Source organism: Cynocephalus volans, chromosome 7, assembly GCF_027409185.1.
Source record: "Cynocephalus volans isolate mCynVol1 chromosome 7, mCynVol1.pri, whole genome shotgun sequence".
Lineage (NCBI taxonomy): Eukaryota > Metazoa > Chordata > Mammalia > Dermoptera > Cynocephalidae > Cynocephalus > Cynocephalus volans.
The window spans coordinates 129,573,938-129,593,964 of record NC_084466.1 but is presented as its reverse complement, the minus strand read 5'-3'; positions in this window follow the sequence as shown (position 1 = coordinate 129,593,964).

The window sequence follows — 20,027 nt, the reverse complement described above, 5'->3', positions numbered from 1 at the left end:
AAAAAACAGGGTCGGGGGGCAACACATTGAGGTAACAGAGTGAAAAACTGCAAAAAAGGGGCCACCACCCCAGGGCAGGAATACAGGGAAGCGTTGGTGCTAATAGAGAATCTAGAAGCCTGGAGGAGCTGCTGCCTGAACAGGGGGGAGCTGGGGCCAAGACTTCTGAGGAGGGGGTGCTGGCTGCTGGTGTATCTAAGGGGCATGGGGAGGCTGATTCCAGAAGAGTGCAAAAAAAGCTAGAAACTGGAACGGACTTCTGCTGCTGGGATGAACAGCCATTGCTGGGACGAGGACACCAGGAATGAGAAGCCAGTCAGAAGGAAGCAGGTCCCAGCCCTCCTGCCTTCCGGCCTCCTGCTAGCCTCCCCATTGGCAGAGCCGAATAGCCAGCAGTCAGCAAAGGGACCGTGTGGCTTGCAGAGTCTCAGCTCCACCCCGCAAAGCAGACTACAAAACGATGGGGTTAGGCCAGGAGATGCCATGCGTAGCCCGTTTGGCAGCCATGGGCCCCTGTAGGAGGGGAGAACCGAGGAGGCCGAGGGAGTGGTGTGAAAGCCAAGCTACAGTTTGCATGGATATGATGCTCTGGGACCCACAGAACTGCGAAGGCCCTGGGTGGCTGGGCTTGGGGTGAGACCCAGCTTGTCATGGCAGTGGGCGCCCAGCTAGTGCCCAAGTAATTTGGGACTGAACCCCACTCTAGAGACCAGAAACCGAGAAAAGCCAGGCTGAAGGCTCGCCCCCTCAGTCTCGGCACGTTCTCCCCTCTTTCCTTCCTGTCAGGGAACAGGGAACAAACTGTGAGGAACTAAGTGCTCAGTGCACACGCGGGCGGGACCAGATGTTGTCCTTGCTGGGAAAAACCCACATGCTCTGCTGGGAGGAGAAAGAAAAGGAGCTCTTTTTCTTGCCGTAGAGAAGCCAGCAAAGTGGAGGGGAGGGGAGGGCATTGGGTAGGGGACACGTGAAATTTTGCATTGACCCATTTTCACAAGCTCATCACTGTGGGACTGCGGCATCTGGGAAGCACCTGCCTACATAGACCAGGCAGCAGAAACACAGCCCAGCAGAGCCCCACACTGTGTGCTTCCTGGGGTCACCTCCTGGGTCTCAGCATCCATGTCTGGGGAAACTAAGTCACCCAGGAAGTGGGGACAGGGGAGAGGGACCTCATGTTCAGACAGGAGCTGGGCCCAGGAGAAGACCCAGCCAAGGACACTGGGCAAACTCAAGCCTCACCTCTGCAGATGTCCCCAGAGGCCCCCCCAGGAACATGCCACAGCCAGGCTGACCTTTGGAGTCTGGCCTGACACTCAGCCTTGTGGTTTTTCTGAATGAGGCTCCAGCTGTGCTTTGGTTGGTGTGTTTTCCCTGTGACTCCGTCACGTCCAGACATGACACCAGGTCTTTGAGCTCAGAGCATATTTTTGAAAAGGGAAAATCTGGATCAGGGCATCACCATCCAAGCAAGGTTTCAAAGGAGTTTCCATTCCCCAAGCCCTTCCCTTTGTACTGGGCCAAAACTTTCCTCCTGCTCCTGGGCTGAATTTCTTCCTTGGAATGATAGCCCAATGGTAAAAAATGCAAAGCAGTGCTCACCGTGCGTGGGTGGAGTTGTTTTTGAGTCTGATGAGTAAGTGGGGAAGCACTGGCCGCTCAGGCTGGCAGCCCAGTCCTGCCTGGCTCAGCATCAAGGCCTGGCCATCACTGGTGCCATGAACTGCCACTCCAAGAACTCTCCTCTTGGAACCACAAATGGTTAAAGTCACAACCATGGTCTTTTCTCCTCCCACCTTCTGATATGACCCTGTGGCGTGTGGGTCATCCACAGAGCTCCCAGCCCCAGAAATGTGTTCCGGCCCAGACAGGGCCAAAAGGCACTGTCAACGCGGTATCATCACCCTTGGGGCCCTCTTCCCAGCATCCAGGGGTTATTCATGCCTGCGTGTTCCGGGCTCCAAACTAAGTTGGCCAATACAGGCTAATTTCATTCTGGGAAACTTTTCCTAGTAACAGAATGGAGTGTCTGCTGGTTGGTCCCTCTGGGTATGTGCATGGTTTGGGGGGTGGAAGTTGAGGTGCGCTTCCTTTCTCTGGAATCCCAGGGAGTGGAACACAGCTCAAAGGAAAAACCCTGTGTGGGTCACACTTCTGTCTCCCAGAGCCATCCAGCTGCTCCCCAACATCAACAGAGGAAAAAACACTTTGGAGCCTCTTAGCCAGTGCCAAAGAAGTCCACAGGAAGTCTTAAAACTGGTGGCCCCCAACCCCAACTCCGTGGGGAGGAGGAGGTGGCCTGCCCATGGGGTGGACAGTCCCCCAAGAGTTGAGGGAAATGCTGTCGATGGGCCGATGTGCCAGGGTAGGAGCGCTAAGCAGGGCTTTGTCCTGCTGATCTGAAGAACAGAAAGGCAAGGCCCTCAGAGACTGGCCCAGAACCACCCTCCTCCATGTGAAGTCCCTCTTCCTGGTGCTGTCAGAGCTAGGTTGTCCTAGAAGAGATGGGTCCTTTCCTTTCTTGTTTTAATTTATTTTGTTTTTGGTGTATGAGTTCTGTGAGTTTTAACACTGTAGATTCACATCCCCACCACTGCAATCAGGAAACAGACAGTTCTATCACCCAAAAAAAACCTCTCCCCCCCCCCCCCATAACCCCTGGCAACCACTGTCCTGTTCTCCATCACCATGGTTTAGTTTTGCCTTTTCTGGAATGTTCTATAAGCAGAATCATACAATCTGTAATCTTTTGAGAGACTGGCTTCTTTTATGATTCACCCTGTTGTCACATGTACCAGCAGTTTCTCCTTGCATCACTAAGCAGCTTTCCACTGCCCGGATGTACCACAGTTTACCTATTCACCTGTCGAAAGATATTTGGACTGTTCCAAGGTGGGGTGGTGTTTTTTTTGTTTGTTTTGTTTTGTTTTTTTGGTGATTATGAATAGAGCTGCTATAAACATTCATGAACCGGTTTTTGTGTGAACAAAAGTTTCTATTTGTTTAGGGCAAACACCCAGGATTGAGCTGGATCATATGCATGTTTAACTTCATAAGAAATTGCCAAACTGTTTTCCAGAGTGGGTTTACCATTTTGTGTTCTCACCAGCAGTGTACATCCTGACTTTTTGACTTTTATCTGAAAACAAAGTCATCTTCCCAGCCAAAGTAGAGGGTAGGAACCCAATGAACTGGAATAAAAAACTAAGTCTAGGAATGAATTAAATGGTGAGCCAAAGTGACTATGAGCCTCTTAGGGCTTTTCCCAAAACACCAGGTGTGTCAGGCTGAAAACACCTCAAGTTGAAGCTTCAGGGGTCACAGTGGGATGCAAACATTGGGAGAAGAGATTGGGCTGGGTTGCAGGAGAATTGGGTCTTAGTCCGGATTCTGCTGTGTGCCTGTGGGCAGGCTCCTCTGCTTCTCTGAACCTCGAGTTTCTACTGGGATTGATTCTTGCAAGTTAGATAAGGCCACGATTTGTGCTGTTTCAACTATTATATGGTCAGACTTTGTGTTGAGCATCAGAAGAAGCTCTAAATAAAGGCTTAGGGCTCACGTGGCCTACTTCCAAGCCATGCTGGGGATAAGAGCCCCTCCAGAAATATTGAATCAAAGATACTTTGTAGTCATGCAAAAATCTGAAAATGCCTTGCTTCATCATAGAGAAGTTTCCAGTTATGTGGTTACTGTTCTCAGACTTACAGGTCAGGGACAAGTTCTGATCCAGAGGATAGAGATCCATTCTGGCAAAAGTGACCAAATAAACTGTGGTCGTGTCTCTGAACTTTCTCTCTGGACCGTTCCTATACCTCCTGCCCTTCCTTGTCTCCCTAGACTGGGAACTGTAGGATCTAAACCTCCACTTCCCAATTCAACAATGATGGCTGAAAGCTTGGGCTTTAATCAGGGGTTCAAAGCTGAGCTCCTTTCTGGTGGGGTGACCATGGCCAAGTTACTCAGCTTCACTGGGCCTCACTTTTCTCATCTGTAGATGGGGATAATAAGATGGCCTCCCTCATGGGGCTATTCTGAGGGTTAGATGAGGCAAAGCCTCTATGGCCCTTAGTGTATGTCTGGTATATGGTATGTTTTCAGGAAAAGTTAGTTTTGTTTGTTTGTTGCTTGATTGGATTTTTTTTTTCCCCTTCCTTTTTCCTTTTTCCTTTTCAATTTTCAAAGAAGGACATTGGACCTCAGATCTCTAAGCTCTGTCGCAGCTCTTATGTTACATAAAATACAGTGAGGTCTACTTCATCCATTCTAGAAATTTAAAGTTATGCAAAGTCAATCTACTGGAAACAAGAACTATCATAGAAGAAGGGCTAGTTCTGGCCCAGTTTTCACCACTGAACCCGAGCCAACTTCAGCATCAATTTTATTGATTCTGGAGCTCCTCGTAGCTGATGGAAGCCTCACTCCTGATAGGTCAAAGGCCCAGGTCAGGGCTTCTGGAAGACTGAACAAAAGAGCAAGAGGAGACCTGTCTGTTCCTCTCCCCTGCATAGATTTGCCACCCACAGCCTCCTCTTTTCTACAATGGATCTTTAAACTCGCATTTTAAATCACACAAGTTTGCTTTTGGACTTTGCCTTGGCCATGTGAGGTAAGGGGACATTCAACCTCCGCCGTGTAAATGTACAAACAGACTCACATCTGCCTCTACAGGTTCCTGAGAACTGCATAATAAAATGGATTGTTGTAAAGCAGCCCATATTTTCCCATGGGCACAGGGCTATAATTGGTGTTTACTGGCCTGATCAGTGGTGACTGAAAAGAAAATTTATTCCTGATCTGACCAACAATGCCATAAAAACAAGTACTGTATGTCTCTATAATCACTTAAAATACTCAAGTTATGTTCAAGATCCTATAAAATGGGCATAAATATACTGAACACTTTATTATATGAAGGAAACCAATGGCCTATGCGTAATATATGGGCAGCTATAAAAAATACAACCATGTCATAAATCTGAATTAAAACCAATATTCTAGCCTTAATGGACATGAATTAAATATTTAATTAATGCCAGTTTCCCCTGCTCACTTAGAATTAAAAATGAATTTGGGATGGACGATTTGGGTAGCTCACACCTCTTTTTACAACTGCCCAAGGAGTTTTGAGTCATTACCTTTGTCCCTCAAGAAACAAAGTTCCCGAGGAGCAGTGGCACCTAGCTCGAGCCACCGAGAGGTAGTTGTTAAGGATGGTCCCACTGAAGAAGAGCACATTTCAGGGAAGGGCTGTCCCCCACACACCCCACCAGCCTCTCCTACCTCTTGTTTTCTGCAGCTGAAGGGGAAGTGGCCCTGCCCAGTTACCCAGCTGGGCTGGTAGCCAAGCCAGGCTGTCTAGCTGCTGTGCTAAGGGAGGGAGGCGGTTTTATGGAGTTATTACAGGCGTGCTTCAAGGGTCTACTGGCATGAAATCACAGAAGCTCATTAACGTGCATTTGTCTGAAGTCCAGATGCCCTACTTCAGCATGGCTGCAACGGGGTCTGGGAATCTGCATTTTAACCAGCCCCTTGGTAATTCTGTTGCACACCAGAGTTGAGAATCCTTGCAATGCAGGTTATTCTCATCTCACCCCGTTCCTGGCCATGCGTAGCCTGCCACCACCCTTCCCCCACCCGTACAGCAGAACCGAGCATTGTGGCCATCCTCTAACCGTTCCATAACTGCACTTCTAATTTTTAAAAGTCATCTTAACAGAGGAATGCATATTATTTGTTTAAAAAAAAATAAGTAGAACAAAATACAAAACCTAAAGCACACAAAGTGAATGTCCTCCTTTCTCTTCCCCTTCTGGAATCTCACTTCCTTTCCTGGAGCAAATCCCCATCAATTGTTGACTGTGCATCTTTCCAGACCTTTTTTAAAATGCATTTGCATACTCATCTAATCTGAGCTTCTCATCGTTTACACAAATGGCATGCTTCTCCCTGCACTGGTGTGGAACTTGCTTTTCTCACGTTACAGTGTCTGGAAACCGTTGCTTGTTCTCCATTGCTCCATATTCCATCGCGGGGCTAGACTGTGGGCTATTCAATCACTTCCTTACTAAGGAATTTTAACATTCCCTTTTGTTCCGGGTTATTAGCCATATTTCTTTGCACAGCTCCTTGGGTCCATTCACAGTCTATCGACTTCTTCCCATGCCCAGGCTTGGGACTAGGCGCTGGGAGAAGGAAGCAAACAGCTGGGGGACTGCTCTCAGTGGGGCAGACAGCACTCCATTCACCCTCCACACTTCAAGGAAGAGCCTTTAGACAGTAACCAGGCCATCAGCTCCAACCTTACTATCTCTACCAACTTGGTTGCACCTTAATTGAGGGTCCTTACCACTTCATACCTGGGCAACCCCCCAGCTACTCTCCCCACTCAGGTGTTTCCAGCTTGTGCTACCAAACCATTTTTCCTAGACCACCATTTCATTGTGTCAATCCCCACTAACCTGGCCAATTAGGCAGAGCTCCAACTCCTTCCCCAGGCTGTGGTGCCCCCTCCAAGGCCTGCCTGTCCAGCATGACCTTCCTTTGGTCCCTCCCATGGAGCATACGCTCTGGCCAGCAGGATTCTCTGTCCCCATGGTAGATAGGTTGTTGGGGATGCCTTCCCTGCAAATCTACCTCACAGCTCCTCAAGCCCACGCAAGGCCACTCCTGCAAGGGAACCCCTCCGTGACCACTCCTGATGAGGCCTCCGTCCACCCTTTGCCCTGCTCTGGCATTCACACGTCCTCCACCTCAGTTGAAGTCTGGCTGTCAGCAGTACCTCTGCTATGGTGTGCAAGTCTCATCTTCCAAACTGGACGGTCAGCTCCTCAAGGGCAGGGACTGTCCATGTGCTGGGGATATCACCATAGTCCTCTGTGCAGAGGATTCTGGTGGACTCAGATTCTGTCCTCAGCTCCTGTCTTCATCTTAAACCTCAGCCCTTCCCCCTTCTCCCAAAGGCCAGACTGCTGGAACTATCTGCACAGAGGTCTCTGCAGGTCCGGAACAGAATGGAAACCCTGCCCCCGCCGCAGCCTCTGTGCTCTCTAACTAGCAAACGAACACAGCAGCTCCATCCTTCCTCCGCCCAGCCACATTTCCACCTCTTGGCCTCACCGAGCCTTCCTCGGCTGTAGGTACTGACAGTGGCTTTTGACCTGCAGCATCAGCCTCGCCTGGGTCTTCGGTGAACCTACCACAAATCTGTCAATAAACGAGGAGGTATCCACTCAGTATAGCTGTGGCTGCAAGCTTTAGTGTGCACGAGAATCATCTAGAAGACTCATTAGAACACAGACTGCTGGGCCCCACCAGGGGTTCTCACTCAGCAGGTCTGGGTGGGGCCTGATGATTGGCATTTCTGGTAAGTTCCCAGGGGATGCCGAAACTGCTGGTTGGGGCCACACTTTGAGAACCACTCTTTCACACGATTTGGAACTGGCTCCTGCTGCCTGAATTTTGGACAAGCTGAGCCTGGAACAAATCCCTAGTTACACCACATCCACCTCCAAATCCCATCATTCTCTCTCTGCAGCTGGTTTTACGCAGCCGATGGGGGAGTCACCCTACCCAGTCACCCAGTAAGGCTGGGCTGTCTGGGCTGAGCTAACACAGAGAGGATCGTTTTATGGTTTATCAAGGGACAACTGACATCAGAATCACCAAGGCTCAAATCTCCCCTCTCCTCCCTAGCTCAGGCCCTCTGTCCCCTCTAACTTAGTCCTTTGTGTCCTGTGGAGAGTCATGAGCCATGCTGAGAATCTATTGAAAGCAATAGACTCCCCTCTCTATATAAAAGCATTTATACAGATGATTCTGTGTACAGTCACAGATCCCCCAAAGCCTACCACAGCTCTCCGGTTAGGAACCCTGCTCTAACTCAGTGACTGTCAACCTTTACTGTGCAACAAGGTCACCTGGGATACAGATGCCCAGAGTTCCCACAGAGATTCTGAATGAGTCTGGGGTATAAACGAGGCATGGGTTTTTAATGTGCAGTCAGGCTGAAAACCATTGTAATTTGCCTCCTTGCCTTTGACCTCCAGCACAGCCTAGACCTGACGCAGCCCAAGGCCTTTCCTGCTTTTTTGGGCCCGAGGCCAGGCCTGAGCCACTGCTGCCTGCTATGATGATTATGAGTGGAGGGGTGTCTTGGTGTCTGTCCAGGGTCACCGCTCCTCAATTATCATCCTCACAAGCGTTCATGGCCAACCTCTAGGCCGTATCCCGTGTCATCTCTGGGAGGACATCTGGAGCAGTCAACCCCATCCTTCCCACCTGGGAACAGCTGCATGCCCCATTAACTGAGCCGCTCCTTCCCACTTACATTCAGATTAGTAATAGAGGGAGCTGCTGTTCTGTCCTGTCTTCAGATACAATTAAGATGAAAAAGGATCTGGAGCAACCTCATGGAGAGGTCTGCTTCAGCACAGGATGTTTATGCGCCTGTGAGAATCACTGTGTCCGTGGTAGTATCCCAGGAGGAGGCTTTACGATTTCCAGAACGAGGGACTTTAATCAATACCAGGAGACAGCATAGGCGATTGTAATTGATTGAGTGAAGTGCTTAAATAGAATGATCACAGTCTAATTATTGCTCATTGCTGACTCGAGGTATCCTCTAAAGTTACTAAAAAAAAAAAAAATCAGTGACTTCTCCCTAGTCCTTCTGAGGAACTGAGTGTAGCGACTCGGGGGTGGGGAATTGGGGCAAGAAGAGGAACGGTGAAACAGGCTCTTGTCCCTTGCCTGGGCGGTTGGTGTTTTTGTCTGTCCAGTGTCCTTTCCCCTTTTCTGGTACCTGCACTTCAATTTCCCTTTGAGGAACCCTCCCCCCCGCATTCCGTGATGTCTCAGTAGAACTGTCGAAGTGCCTCCTTCCCACCTCCTAGCCCCTTGCCCCTGAAAGAGGCCTGGCACAGAACCTCATCTGGCCCCATCAGACCTTTTCTGCTTGGGAATTTAAACTTGAATGAGATAACCTGAGGCCACTTCACTGGCAGCAACCTGAATCAACTGCCCTTTAGTTCTGGCTGATAACCAGGTCTCCTGAGCCATTAGCCTGCTTTTGACCAGAATGGACTATTCAGCTTTTCCTATACACTTCCAATAAATTCTGTTTTTGTTTAAATTAGCTAGAGTTGCTGTCTATTGTTTCCAAGCAACACAAGCTAACTTATCCATGTCACCCCAAAGGGTCCTACTGGGAAAGGTGTGAGGGACGGTGGGGAATGAGGCCGCATCCTGTGTCTTCTGGCAGGGCAGGGCCAAGGCAACCAAGCCACGTCAGGGCTAAGGGAGCCACTGCGCAGGTCAGGACAACATCGAGTGGGTATGAAGACCTTGATATAACCAAGTTCCAGGTGTATCAGGAGCGAGGCCCATAGGTCAGCAGAAGGCAGACCACAGGAGCGGTCACTTCCAGTAGCCAGAACAGAGCACAGTGAGGAGGTAGCTGCTTCATCTTTGGGGTACTCGGTCCCCTCACAACAAAAGTTTCAGTCTGAGGCTGAGGTATTATTTTTCTAGAGCTGCCATAACAAATTACTACCCATCAGATGGCTTAAAACAACAGCAATTTATTCTCTCACAGTCTGGAGGCCAGAAGTTCAAAATCAAGGTGTTAGCAGGGCTGTGCTCCCTGTGAAGGCTCTAGGAGAGGGTCCTTCCTTGCTCATCCCGCCTTCTAGTAGTTCTAGTTCTTTGTCTCGTGGCAGCCTCACTCCAATCTCCGATGCCATTTCACATAGCCTTCTTCCCTATGTCCATGTGTCTAAAATCTCTCTCTCCTTTCTCTTATAAAAACACCAGTCATTAGATTTAGGGCCCACCCTAATCCGGGATGAACTCGTCTCAAGATCCTTAGCTTCATTGCATCTGCAAAGATCCTTTATACCAAGTAAGGTCACCTTTACACATTCCAGGAGTTAGGAGTTGGACATATCTTGTTTGGTGCCATTATTCAACCCACTGGTACAGCTGGTATCAAGGAATACAGTCGGCCCCTGTCCTCTCCTCCCTCTCCCACCCTCTCATCAGAGCAGGCAGGGGATCAATGCCTCAGAAAAGAAGGCTGCCCTTCACGGAGAGAGTCAGCACTAGAGGAAGGCTGGTTGACTAAGAGACCAGTAGAGTTAGAATAGGTTAGGAGAAACCTAGGTACAAGGGTCAGGGTCATGCCACAAGGTCAAAATATACTGTAGCTGAAACACTACAGGTATGGCTGTCATTGCATCCAGATTCCACACTCACAGCAGGGAGACATAGCAGATGTGTTTCATGCCTCTATACCCCTGGGGTAATGCCCCAAAGGCAACCTTCCACAGCAGAGGACACAAATAAAAGAAATAAGTTGGTAAAGAAATGCCCCAGCCTCTTTGTGGTCATTTATCTGTGGAGGAATTCTTAGGTACATTGCTCCAAAGAGGGTCCCCAGTAGATAGAGCCCCATTACTCCCTATGGTAACCAGCTCAATAATACCCCTTCTGTTGGCTTTTCTACTTTGCCAGTATCATTCTTCCTGGTCTTTTATTTCTGCTTTCTGGGATGACCTCCCATGTAAACAATTTGCTTCCTAGTCCTTGCCTCAGACACTGTTTTCAGGGGAACCCAAACCAATTCCATTGGTACCAAAAGCAATCCTAGAAATCACACCCTCAGGATGGGATTCTGGAACTGGATCATTCACCAGTTCACACAGCAAAAGGACCATGCCCATGGTAGTTAAGTGGGGATGGTAAAACTCTTTAGTATGACGTAGCTCACAAATATTAAGGCTCTTGCCAGTGGTGCGCTGGGATAATATACAGGTTCAAGGGAAAGCATCAGCTCACGCAGTAATTCTAGAGCTTAAGTGTTGTTGTGGCAATGGTAATAATAAGGATTATAGAGTTGGGTGACTTTTTAAATGCTGTCCTAGAAGTCTTACAGAAAGAAAACAGCAGTCAACTGTCAACTCAGAGCATGCTGTGAAAGCCAGAAGGCCTCCGTGGCAGCATTTAAAGAGACCCTCAGCCCCTGTAGCCACATGGCAGACTACTGAAAATTAGGCAAAGGATTTAACTGTAAGGGGGGTAAAACTGCAAAGGATATGGATGCACAGTTTCAACAAGTTTCTTAAGCTAAAATCAGGACCCTGATAGGGAAGAAGTGCACCCTAAGATCTACGATGGTACACATCGAAGAATGTATATGAGAACCATGTACCCTCAGGTTCAACTGAAACCTCGGGGCTGGCAGAAGCCCCCCCTTTCCCCTTACTAGGAAAGAGAGCCTCCCATTGAGGAGACCCAGCCCACTGAATGGACGCCATTCGACGTCCTCCACTGAGTAGATCCTCACGAGCTAATGCATGTCCTCCTCAAGATCTGACTGACCAAGAAAAAAAGAGAGAAGACACAGTCATCAATAATAGAAACGAAAAAGAGATAGCACTATAGACCGTAAGACATTAAAAATAAAATGAGGGAATGTTAAGGAATATTCGTGCCTATAAATTTGACGACTTAGAGGAAATGGACAAATTCTTTGAAAACCACAGGCCACCAAACTCACTCAGTGAGAATTAGATAACTCAAATAATCCTAGATATATTGAAGAAATTTACAGTTAAAAATCTTCAAAGAGAACTTCAGACTCAGATGGCTTCACTGGAAAATTCTACTAAACATTCAAGGAAGCAATAAAACCAATCCTATAAAAACTCTTCAGAAAATCAAAAGGAGGAAATGTGAACTTCTTCAGGGAAGATGAAATAGAAGTACTTTTTCTTGTCTCTCTCTCACTAAGTGGGAGTTTAAGGACAATTAAAAACCTTGGACATTATATATAAAACAAATATAAGGAGACTCTGAAAGGTGGAGAGAAGGCAAATCAGCTGGGGACATTATGACCCAAAGAACAACATGATAGTGAGTTCCCTGGGTTTTCTTTTTGCCTCATATAAATCCCAAACTTGTTGCTGAAGAAGCCAGCAACCTGGCAGTGCCAATGTGCATAGACAAAAAAAGCCCCAACAAAATCCTGCTCTCTGTAGCCAAAGGATCAGCAAAGGGGCAGCTTAGCAAGACAGAAAGCATTTAAACAATGACTGCTCTACTCCTGCCAAACATCACAGAAACTGTGGCACCATTCCCCACCCCTGCCCACAACCAACCAATGCATGCACATGCGCGCGCACACACACACACACACACACACACACACACACACACACACACTCACACCAGCAAAGGCCAAATGGGGAGCCTGGGCTTACATCCTTTCCAGGCTGTAATAAGGCACCCAATCTCCCCCACCAGGGTGGTATCAGTAAAGGTCGAACCTCTCCTGACTCCCACAGTGTCAGTGGAGCCTTAATTTCTATTCCTACCCAGCAGTAATAAGGCACTCATTCCCCTCTCCACTGGGGTGGTGTCAGAGGAGGCCTAGTGGAAAGTCAGGACCTTCACCACAACCCAGTGGTAATGAGGCCACTTCCCTCCCTGTGGTGTTAGTGAAAGCCATGTGAGGAGCAGTGACAAGCATTCCTACTTGTTCCAGCCAGAGCAGTATCAAGGGAGGTATAGTAGAGAGGAAACGGATCACTCCTGCCCAGCAATGATGAAGAGCCCTCTTGCATGTGTCAAGGAAGGCTAGATGGAGAACCTGGACTTACACCTCCACCTGGCAGTGAGAGGTAATGCCCCCCACTGGCTGGAGTGGTGCCAAAGAAAGTCAGTTAAAACAAAAGGTTTAAACAAAATCCAGAGTGTCATAGCATAATACCCAAAATGTCCAGGTTTTGATTTTAAAAAATCACTCATCCCACTGAGAACCAGGAAGCTCTCAAAGTGAATGAGAAAGACCATCAAGAGAGAGAAGTATGAGATGACAGAGATGTTAGAATTATCTAACAAAGATTTTAAAGTAGCCATCATAAAAATGCTTCAACAAATAATTATAAACACAGTTGAAACAAATGGGGAAAAAAAGTCTCAGGAAAGAAAAAGTCTCAGAGAAAAAGAGTAGAATATATAAAGAAGAACCAAAAGGAAATTTTAGAACAGAAAAATACAATCACCAAATGTGGTATCTCAATCGATGAGCTCAAGAACAGTAGGAGAGATGAAGAAAAGAATCCATGGATTCAAAGATAGAAAAATAAAAAATACCTAATCTGGACAACACAGAGAAAATAGACTTAAAAAAAATGAATGAACAGGGCTTCAGGGAACTGTGGGACCATAACAAAGGATCTAACGTTCACCATTCATGTTGTCAGAGTCCTGGAAGCAGAGGAAAAAGAGGGCAAGACTGAAAAGGAATTGAACAAATAATGTCTGAAATTTTTCTAAATTTGGCAAAAATATTTAAACCTCTAACTTCTAGACGATGAACAAACCCCAAACAGGATAAACCCCCCAAAATCCATATCAAGGCACATTGTCAAACTTCTGAAAACCAAAGGCAAAGAAAAACCTTGAAAGCAATGGGAGAAAAATGACACCTTACCTGTAGGGGGAAAACAATTTGAGTAATAGTGGATTACTCATCAGAAATTATGAAGATCCAAAAAAAGAAAAATGGCACATTTTCAAGAAAGAAAAGAACTGTCAACCCAGAATTCTATATCCAGGCAAAATAATTCCCTCAGGATTGAAGGGGTAATCGAAAAATTCTCAAGTGAAAGAAAACTAAGAGACTGTGTTGCCAGGAGATCTACCCTAAAAAAAATGGCTAGTAAAAGATCTCTAAATAGAAAGTAAACAATAAAAAGAAGGAACTTGGTGCAGAGATGGGTGGAGTAGATTAAAAAACAACCCAACTATATTCTGTCTATGAGAAACTCGCTCCAAATATAATAATATAGGTAGGCTGAAAGTAAAGGATAAAAAAAGATACATTATGCAAGCATTAATCAAAAAAAGTGGCTATATTAATATCAGATAAAGTATACATCTGAGCAAAGATAATGACCAACCCAGAAGGGCATTACATAATAGTAAAAGGGCCAATCCACCAAAAAGACATAGCAATCCTAAAAACGTAGCAGAGACAACAGAACTGCAAAATATGTAAAGCAAAAACTGACAGAATGGAAAGAAAAAAAAATCTACAATTATAGTTGGAGATATCAGCACTCCTCTTTTAACAAATGATAGAACAAATAGACAGAAAATCAACTGCATATAGAAGAATTCAACATCATTAGCCAACGGGTGAAATAAAACTGTTTCAATTCACAGATGATATGCATTTCTATGTAGAAAAATTCAAGGAATATACAAGCTACCAGACGTGAGTTTAACAATTTCACAGGATACAAGGTCAATATGTAAAAATTGATTGTATTTTATATTCCAGCAATAACCAATTAAAAATTTTTTTAAAGTTAAGCACCACTTAGAATTACCAAATACGTAATACATAGGCATAAATCTAACAAAAATATATTACATGTGAGATCTTTATGCTGAAAACTACAAATCACTAATTAAAGAAATCAAAGACCAAAATAAATGGAGAACTATACTTTGCTCACGGATCAGAAGGTACAATTTTCTCCAAATGTCATCTCTTCTATAAATTCAGTGCAATCCCAATTAATATTCCAGCAGTATATGGAAAAGCATAGGAACCAGAATAACCAAAGCAATTTTGAAAAGAACCAATTGGAGGATTCACACTATGTGATGTAAGACTTACTACAGAGCTATAATAACTGTCTGAAGGTGAAGCAAAAGCAAAGTGCCCACCAAACTGAGAAGGTATCCTGAGACTGAAAAATGAAGCAGGCACTTCCATGCAGGATGGCAAAGAATGTTAATTAAGAGGGTCATTTACTTACAGGGTACTGGAACAGGCAGGCAGCAACCCAGGAGCATACACAAAGTTTCTCTGTGCCACCCCCTGGTTAAGCCCGAGTTTATAAAGGCAGTTCACACAAAGCAGTGGAAAAAACCAAGAAGTGATTACTAAGAAACAAGCTGACATCACTACTTATGACAATGATGATTATTTTTGGTGATCTTGTGATACAGGTAACTGGACTGGAATTGCCATACCAGTACTTAGTCATTAGGTCCCTTCTTTGATTGTTTGTTGTTTGTTTGGCAGCTGGCTGGTAGGGGGATCTGAACCCTTGACTTCGGCAGGTCCCTTCTTTGTAGCTGGCAAGCTGTTCCTACTACTGTTCTAACTACCGTATCCCTAGTTCCCGTGTAACTTCTGTGGGCAGGGTTCACACAAAGGGCATAGCAAGTGGTAAGGACATTCAAGATGGAGTAAGTTACGCTCATAGTCTCACCATAATCAACACAGTGTGGCACTGGTGAAAAGACAGGCCACAGGTCAGTGGAAGAGAGTACAGGTGACATACTACAGCACAGTGGGGACAGCATTTTCCTCCCTTCTGAGGAAAGGTAGCACCATTCTGTGCCTCGAGAGGTGGCAGCTTCAGTAGCATTGGGAGCTAGCCCCTGGTCTGAACCTCAGCATTTTTTTGCAGTGGACATTAGCCTCAAATACTTGAAAAGTTTTTTCAAGAAGCTACTTAGGTAATAAACATCAACAGTGGAGAAAGGGAAGGTGCAAAGCGGGGGCGAAAGATTACAGAAGATGCTGCAACCTCGCTATAGTTCACAGCCGCGTTTACAAGTAATGTTGACCACCCCCTGAAAACTCCTAGATGTAAACTGAGTGAGAATTTCATCAGGGGGTGGGGGGAGATGGATGGCACTGAAATTCTTACCTGAATAACAAACGAGAACCTGGAAAATATGGCCATTACCATTAGTGTGACCCCGACAGTACCCTGGAGCCTGGGAAACTTGAGTTATATTTACTTTTCTAGAGCCCCAAAGTGGCTACATAAACAATAGGTGCTCAATAAATATCTGTTGAACAAATAAGTAAATGTATGATATTTATACAAATATTTCACTGGCTGATGTAATTCATATAATTCATATAATGAACATAATTCAGGATTTAGAGGACTTACACTGCCACGGTGCCTGGCAAAGTGGTCTCTGTACAAGTAGGATGGATCTGTGCCCAAGATTTAGTACAGGACATCACCCCAACTTGAATGAGACCCATTCACCTATTAGCTCTGATTTACAAATCCTTAACAAAGGCCTAAGTGTTAAACCAAGTTCCCATCACACCACCTCAATGCAGTGACAGTACTTCAAAGAGTGCTGGTGAGCAGAAGCTTATGCTCATTAATTGATAATGAAGAGAGGAAATTATTTCCCCTCAGAAGTTAAGTTTCTGCTGATATGTTGGTGAAATTCTTTCTCTCCCACCTTGTTTACTAGCACTCAATGCTAAAAGGAGACATCGTTTATCTACATTTTTTGTGGATAATTTGGTCAACACTTTAGAGGCCAAACTGTCCTAAGAAAAGTGGTTTTCAGTTAACGGCTATGAAATGAAGCTTTTCTTATCCTTTCTGGGCAGTTTCCTTTGTGAACAAATCAACAACCTTGAAGCCATCTGACTCTTCTCCGGTCACTGGTGTATCCGGAGTGGTCCAGGACTAAGACTTTTTTCCGCAAGTCTGGTTTCACTGTGAATTATGAAAGCCAGGACCAACTCCAAGGGGAAGGAAAGGGCATTTGGAACCAGCTCTGGGTCCCTTCTGCCTGCCCACAGCTGGGGGGCATCAGTAACACCTGCTGGCCAACTGATCTCCAGGAAGACCTCAGACTTCAGTCTGATGTTCAAAATGGCATCAATTTTTATGCTGTTGAATAGATGTTGAAATTCCTTTATACAGGAAGATTCTGCCAGAGTCTAGATGTTGGCCTGACCTCCCTCTCTTGGCCCAGCACAGGTAGGGACCTCTGAGGACAATAATGAGGAATTCCCCCACAACCACCACCACTGCAGTGATGGACTGATTCCTCTAAAACATGGAGGTCCTTGTAGAACTCTAAATAGGACAGAAGATACGGCCCTCCCACCTCACCATGAAGAGATTGAAATCCATTTGGGAAGAACGGGGATGTAGAAGACTGTGATTCCCAAAGACTCAGCCCATCACATATGGTGGAAGCCCCTCACAATTCAAAAGGACCCCCAAGAGGGCCGACCCCACTGGGCAGGTCTGGGACTCCAAGGAAAATGGCATCCACAGGGCTATAAATTCTGTCGGAATAAACATTTTCCAAGGGTGTGATCTAGAGGAGTGGTTCTCAAATGTTGGTAGGCATTAAAATTATCCGGGGGACCTGTTGAAACACAGAGTTTCTGATTTTGTGGCTCTGTAGTAGAGCCGGATAATTGGCATTTCTAACACATTCCCAGGTGATGCTGATGTTGCTGGCCCAGGACCACACTCAGAGAACCACTGGGCTAGAATGTGAGATTGCCAGGCCTGCATCCTGCTCTATCTGGTGTTGTCTGAACAGGCCCATCAGATTCAGCCTTGACTTCTTTCTGGTGGGGCTATCTGTCTCCCCTTCACCCTCGGGTCTGATTCTGGCTTGGTCTTTGATTACCCTCTGATGCCAATGGTTCCACATCTCACCTCCAGCTCTCTGGCTCTGCTATTGGCTCAGCTCCTGCTTGATCCAGGGATTGCCCTTGACTTCCATCCTGGCAGGTCCTCCCCCTATCCCCTGACTAGCCAGGTCAGGGGATTTCCCCACCCGGACAGCTCCTTGGTGCCCCCTTCTGGTTCCTGGAACCTGAATATGGGCTGGTTACATGAAAATTAGCCCTCTGGAAGCTGTCAGTCAGTCCCAGGCTTGAATGACCTTACATTCCACTTGGGGAGATAAACAAGTCCTCACAAAGAATCTTTAAAATATTTGCAGAGCTCTAGATCAACAAACTCAAATGCAAGAGAACACAAAACTGAAGACAACGGTGTTAAGTTCATACATAGCTCTCTTTAATTAATAGGTCTGTTCCTGAATTCGTATTTCTCACTGAATGCTTCTATTAATGCCAAGGAAATTCACAAATGCTTGATCCAGGGCTGGGAGTGGCTCCTAACACCTTAGCATTCAGTTTGGCTCTGCTTCCAAATAGGTCAGCAATCTTCCCAAATGGGCTGAGAAGAAGCAAGACTCTAGGCTAGGGGAAACATCATGCAGGCTGTGAAGTCCCAGGCTAGCCCACTAAGGCCTGTTGACCTCATCTGCCATGAAAAACTGGCAGAAACAATACAGTTACTATGTAAGTCTCTTTTAAAACCCCAGGAAGACAGCATAAAATAAGAAATGTCTTTTAATTTAACTTGTCTTTTATTGCTTGAGGAAAAAGGGGTTCAATTACCAGCAGGTGAGAAGGTCAGTGCAGAGTTGTGTGAGATCCTGAAGGGGCCTTGGGAGCTTTGCAGCTGTGGCACTGAGTCTTCATCCAGTCTCCTTTCCCCCCAGAACTTATGACTTTAATTTACCTGAATAGAAGTACATCCAGGCACTGTGCCTGTGTTTAACTGCTGAGACAGGGAAATAAGGGGTTTGAGAATAGCATGTGGGGGGAACGAGGGAAAAAGGAGGGGGGATAATCTTAAGGGAACTGGAGAGGAGCTCGAGGGGGAGTTTACAGGGGGTATGTGGCTAAAAGGGAGAGGAGGAAGAGAAAAGGAAAGGAGAGAGGGCTGGAAAGGGAGTAGGGAGGAAATGAAGACGGGAGGAGGAATAGGAGGAGGAGGAGGATGGTGATGGTGGTCATGGTGGTCATGATGATGATGGGACAATGGTAATGACAGGGTGATGATGATGGTGGTAATGGTGATGACGGTGGAGGTAGTGATGAGGATGGTGACAATGATGGTGATGATGATAATAATCATGGTGATGGTGATGATGATGTTGATAGTGATGATGGTGATGATAGGGTGATGATGATGGTGTTAATGGTGATGATGACAATGATGGTGATGATGATGGTGATAATAATCCTGGTGATAGTGATAATGATGGTGATAGCGATGATGGTGATGATGGTGATAGTAATGATGATGGTGATAATGGTGATGATAGTGATGGTGATAATGACAATGGTGGTAATGATGATGATAGTGATGATGATAATAATAATGATGATGGTGATGATAAAGATGGTGATGGTGATCATGATAGTGATGGTGATGATGGTGATAATGGTGATGGTGATGATAAAGATGGTGATGATAATAATAATGATGATGGTGATGATAAAGATGCGGATGGCGATCATGATAGTGATGGTGATAATGGTGATGGTGATGATAATAATAATGATGATGGTGATGATAAAGATGGTGATGGTTATCATGACAGTGATGGTGATGATGGTGATAATGGTGATGGTGATGATAAAGATGGTGATGATAATAATAATGATGATGGTGATGATAAAGATGGGGATGGTGATCATGATAGTGATGGTGATGATGGTGATAATGATAATGGTGGTGATGGTGATGATGATGGTAATGATGATGATAGTGATGGTGATGATGGTGATGGTGATAATGGTGATGACAGTGACGGTGATGATGATAATGGAGGTGATGGTGATGATGATGGTAATGTGATGATGGTAATGATGATGATGGTGATGGTGATGATGATGGTAATGTGATGATGGTGAATCCCAGAAGCAGAAGTGGGGGAATCCAAGTCCTATTCTCTGCCTTTAGCAGCTTACAGCTTATTAAACTCATCCCTGTCCCTTCACCCCCTTCCCAGTCCCCACCCACCACCTCCCAAAAAATGGTATGATGCTGTGAAGAATTAAATACCAGCTCAAGACAGTACCAGGAAAGATTAAGGTTCCTACAGCCCAGCTTTAACCAAATGCCACCCTCCACCCCAACCCTGCTGGGAAAGCGGCAGTGGCCCCTCTTACCTGCCAAAGTAAGGTGAGGCACCCACCTGGCTCTGGGGCTGGTGGCCCACAGCTCTGAAATGAAACCTGGCTAGGCTTCTCCTATTCTCCACAGGCTTTGGTTTTCTCTCATGCTGCTCCCTCTTCAACGCTCTGTACCTGCCAACATCTTCCTCTTGAGCCCAGATCAAATTTTCCTCTCCCCTAATTCCAAACT